The sequence below is a fragment of the Schistocerca piceifrons genome, unplaced genomic scaffold, assembly GCF_021461385.2.
Source record: "Schistocerca piceifrons isolate TAMUIC-IGC-003096 unplaced genomic scaffold, iqSchPice1.1 HiC_scaffold_240, whole genome shotgun sequence".
NCBI classification, from domain to species: Eukaryota; Metazoa; Arthropoda; class Insecta; order Orthoptera; family Acrididae; genus Schistocerca; species Schistocerca piceifrons.
In genome coordinates, this window is record NW_025728338.1 from 15,001 (window position 1) to 20,172 (window position 5,172).

At 57.4% G+C, this 5,172-nt stretch overlaps 2 non-coding genes and 1 pseudogene across 2 annotated transcripts; all 3 read right to left on the reverse strand.

Annotated features, from left to right (window-relative positions):
- The window catches only part of LOC124742981, a 4,222-nt pseudogene extending 3,600 nt beyond the window's left edge, over positions 1-622 (reverse strand).
- A 188-nt stretch (positions 623-810) lies between these two features.
- LOC124742977 lies at positions 811-965 on the reverse strand. The gene has a single exon (XR_007010318.1). It is a non-coding gene; the product is annotated as a 5.8S ribosomal RNA (ribosomal RNA).
- Positions 966-1,316: 351 nt separating this feature from the next.
- Positions 1,317-3,225, reverse strand: LOC124742979. Its single transcript, XR_007010319.1, has one exon. It is a non-coding gene; the product is annotated as a small subunit ribosomal RNA (ribosomal RNA).
- Positions 3,226-5,172: the final 1,947 nt, after the last annotated feature.

Consider the following 5,172-nt stretch of genomic DNA (forward strand, 5'->3'; position numbering starts at 1 on the left):
CTACTAGGGGAGAAGTGCGGCCCACCGCACACCGGAACGGCCCCACCCCGCGGCGAGTGGAAAGGCAACCGGACACGACCCCGCCGCAGATTGCTCCGCGCGGGCGGCCGGCCCCATCTGCCGAGGGCGGAGGCCAGTGGCCGGATGGGCGTGAATCTCACCCGTTCGACCTTTCGGACTTCTCACGTTTACCCCAGAACGGTTTCACGTACTTTTGAACTCTCTCTTCAAAGTTCTTTTCAACTTTCCCTCACGGTACTTGTTCGCTATCGGTCTCGTGGTCATATTTAGTCTCAGATGGAGTTTACCACCCACTTGGAGCTGCACTCTCAAGCAACCCGACTCGAAGGAGAGGTCCCGCCGACGCTCGCACCGGCCGCTACGGGCCTGGCACCCTCTACGGGCCGTGGCCTCATTCAAGTTGGACTTGGGCTCGGCGCGAGGCGTCGGGGTAGTGGACCCTCCCAAACACCACATGCCACGACAGGCGGCAGCCTGCGGGGTTCGGTGCTGGACTCTTCCCTGTTCGCTCGCCGCTACTGGGGGAATCCTTGTTAGTTTCTTTTCCTCCGCTTAGTAATATGCTTAAATTCAGCGGGTAGTCTCGCCTGCTCTGAGGTCGTTGTACGAGGTGTCGCACGCCACACCGCCAGCCGGCTGTGCACGCTACCGAGAAAGTACCGGTATGCGAACCGCCAGGCGACGGGCGCGCATCGCACGTTTGAGGAGACGCGGCCGGCCCCACAGGCGGCCGCGACACTCCCAGGTCTGCGAAGCGGGGCAAACGCCGCGCGCTTCAGTATACGTAGCCGACCCTCAGCCAGACGTGGCCCGGGAACGGAATCCATGGACCGCAATGTGCGTTCGAAACGTCGATGTTCATGTGTCCTGCAGTTCACATGTCGACGCGCAATTTGCTGCGTTCTTCATCGACCCACGAGCCGAGTGATCCACCGTCCTGGGTGATCTTTTCTCAGTTTCCGCCGTCTCTTTCGAGACGGTCGCATAGGCGGGAGTGAGGCGTGTGGCGGCCCCTGTTCCAGCGTTCTGTGTCCAACGGCCTCACGGCCGACGGGCGTCGTACGGCTCCACACCGGAGCGGACAGGCACTCGGGCGAAAGTCATTCAAAACCGGCGCCAGGCGCCAGGTGCCGCAGGCCAGCCGCTCCAGCGCTTCAGCGCTCGTACCACACAACATTGCCGCTAGTTTTGAGAGGCACGCGTGGTTCCGCACGCGGCGCACGGCTACGGCGAGCCGTACAGGTAGCGTGTTGCGCGACACGACACGCACATCGAAAGACATGCAGTCTAGTCGGTAATGATCCTTCCGCAGGTTCACCTACGGAAACCTTGTTACGACTTTTACTTCCTCTAAATGATCAAGTTTGGTCATCTTTCCGGTAGCATCGGCAACGACAGAGTCAATGCCGCGTACCAGTCCGAAGACCTCACTAAATCATTCAATCGGTAGTAGCGACGGGCGGTGTGTACAAAGGGCAGGGACGTAATCAACGCGAGCTTATGACTCGCGCTTACTGGGAATTCCTCGTTCATGGGGAACAATTGCAAGCCCCAATCCCTAGCACGAAGGAGGTTCAGCGGGTTACCCCGACCTTTCGGCCTAGGAAGACACGCTGATTCCTTCAGTGTAGCGCGCGTGCGGCCCAGAACATCTAAGGGCATCACAGACCTGTTATTGCTCAATCTCGTGCGGCTAGAAGCCGCCTGTCCCTCTAAGAAGAAAAGTAATCGCTGACAGCACGAAGGATGTCACGCGACTAGTTAGCAGGCTAGAGTCTCGTTCGTTATCGGAATTAACCAGACAAATCGCTCCACCAACTAAGAACGGCCATGCACCACCACCCACCGAATCAAGAAAGAGCTATCAATCTGTCAATCCTTCCGGTGTCCGGGCCTGGTGAGGTTTCCCGTGTTGAGTCAAATTAAGCCGCAGGCTCCACTCCTGGTGGTGCCCTTCCGTCAATTCCTTTAAGTTTCAGCTTTGCAACCATACTTCCCCCGGAACCCAAAAGCTTTGGTTTCCCGGAGGCTGCCCGCCGAGTCATCGGAGGAACTGCGGCGGATCGCTGGCTGGCATCGTTTATGGTTAGAACTAGGGCGGTATCTGATCGCCTTCGAACCTCTAACTTTCGTTCTTGATTAATGAAAACATACTTGGCAAATGCTTTCGCTTCTGTTCGTCTTGCGACGATCCAAGAATTTCACCTCTAACGTCGCAATACGAATGCCCCCGCCTGTCCCTATTAATCATTACCTCGGGTTCCGAAAACCAACAAAATAGAACCGAGGTCCTATTCCATTATTCCATGCACACAGTATTCAGGCGGGCTTGCCTGCTTTAAGCACTCTAATTTGTTCAAAGTAAACGTGCCGGCCCACCGAGACACTCAATAAAGAGCACCCTGGTAGGATTTCAACGGGGTCCGCCTCGGGACGCACGAGCACGCACGGGGCGGTCGCACGCCTTCGGCTCGCCCCACCGGCAGGACGTCCCACGATACATGCCAGTTAAACACCGACGGGCGGTGAACCAACAGCGTGGGACACAAATCCAACTACGAGCTTTTTAACCGCAACAACTTTAATATACGCTATTGGAGCTGGAATTACCGCGGCTGCTGGCACCAGACTTGCCCTCCAATAGATACTCGTTAAAGGATTTAAAGTGTACTCATTCCGATTACGGGGCCTCGGATGAGTCCCGTATCGTTATTTTTCGTCACTACCTCCCCGTGCCGGGAGTGGGTAATTTGCGCGCCTGCTGCCTTCCTTGGATGTGGTAGCCGTTTCTCAGGCTCCCTCTCCGGAATCGAACCCTGATTCCCCGTTACCCGTTACAACCATGGTAGGCGCAGAACCTACCATCGACAGTTGATAAGGCAGACATTTGAAAGATGCGTCGCCGGTACGAGGACCGTGCGATCAGCCCAAAGTTATTCAGAGTCACCAAGGCAAACGGACCGGACGAGCCGACCGATTGGTTTTGATCTAATAAAAGCGTCCCTTCCATCTCTGGTCGGGACTCTGTTTGCATGTATTAGCTCTAGAATTACCACAGTTATCCAAGTAACGTGGGTACGATCTAAGGAACCATAACTGATTTAATGAGCCATTCGCGGTTTCACCTTAATGCGGCTTGTACTGAGACATGCATGGCTTAATCTTTGAGACAAGCATATGACTACTGGCAGGATCAACCAGGGAGCTGCGTCAACTAGAGCTGAGCAGCCGGCCGCCCGGGAGTGTGTCCCGGGGGCCCGCGCGAACACGCAAGCGTCCGCTCAATCATTCTGCAAACAGGAGGAGGCTGAGCTCCCCTGCACAATACACCTCGAAACCCTCTCAGGTCCCGGCGGCGCGCAGCGCCGTCCCAAGTACTTGGTCGGGTTCGAGAGAGGCGCAATCGCCCGGAGTTAGGCGAGTAGACGCTTTCGGTGCGACCACCCGTGCTCCCAACTGAGCTTGCCGCTGCCGACAGAGGCCCGGGAGCGTGCTGTCGTGGCATTGCCGGCGGGAGACAACACGCGCCACCTACGGTGACCGGCAGCTCCAACGCCAGCGCCACAGAAGGACAAAAGCCCCACTTGGGTGCCGAAGCGAACTCTCCCAGCACAGCGCACGCGCCAACACATCCGCACAGCTGCGATACAAACCACCAGCGAGAACCGCTGGGGCGACCGAGCAGCAGACGGCGTCGCGGCGCCGAGCGCCGGGCGGCAGCGCATCCTCAACGCACACAGTCCTCAATCGGACCAGCACACTGAAGATGTCCACCGCGCTTCGCACCGGGCCCGCGAGGACCTACTTTGGCCGCACGGCGCCGCGCGCAGGGTGCGCCGGCGCGCAGCTGCGACGCCTGCCGCGTCCGTCGGCCGGCGCGCCTGCCACTGGCCGCCCCCACCAGCCGGCTGTAGCGCGTGCGCCCACGCACCGCGCGGCCAGCACGCCGGGAGGCGCCCCCTCACCGGCCGGGGACGGTCCCACCCAGCCACCGCCGCGTATCGCTTCACACCCAGATGCCGTTCAGTTTCGTCGGCATGGTGGGTATCGCTGGAACAACCGGTTAGTACCTCAACCTATCGTCGCCATCACCGATTCACCCCTAGCGAGAACAACCGCACCACAACAGGTTACCATTTGTTCATTTGCGTAACTTCACCAGAAAACGCAGGCGTCCATCGCCATTTGCAACTTCCACGATTATTGCATGCCTGTGTCAGGTGTCACGCCACACTACGTCTGCCCACATACACGCAACAAAATGTGCACGCCTAGACAATACGTGGAAGGTGGCCCCCGTACGTATGCGATGTCCATTGCTCGAACGACTGTCAACCGGCCTCTGTAGCATGTCGCAGATATGGAACGCGGTGCACCATGCCATCACGGTGTGTGAGGAGAGACGACTAGGTCCGAATACATCAACAGACAGCTCATGCTGATCGCCATCCACGGCGTCCGTTCCTCCCACACGTCTCTATGGCGTACCACACTGCAATCCAGCTCTCATAGGGAGACGACACGTAGCTGCGTGCACAATATTTGCACTGTATGGTCCGCCGTTTTTGGGCGCAGTCGTTGTACGGTCACACATGTGCCACGATGTATCATTCAGTACATAAGGACGAATGTGCAGTACAGATTGTGGTTTACGCGTACGACATTAGCGGACAGTTGACACAGGCCGCACCACAACGTAGCCTGAGTACGTCGCATGCGGAGGGCATTGAACATGCAAAGTTCTCACCAACCAGCTTGCGAAGGCAGGGGGCAAGGTGGGGACGTGGGGAGGGGCGGCATGTACGTCCTGCTGCCATCCACATTACAGTGTACAGCAGGAGCATGTGGAAAGTGAGCAAGACTTGCAAGGTGTTTAACATGAAGCGATACACAGGGGAGCGGGGAGTGCGAGTAGCGAACTATATTGCGAGGGTTGCGGGTGGGCAACACTACACTAATTGAACGAGTCGTATAACAATTACAGAGCAGGTTTAGGCGACAACGTGGGTTACGTTAGGCGACAACGTGGGTTAGGTTAAGGCACGACGTGGGTTAGGTTAAGGCACGACATGGGTTAGGTTAAGGCACAACATGGGTTAGGTTAAGGCACAACATGGGTTAGGTTAAGGCACAACATGGGTTAGGTTAAGG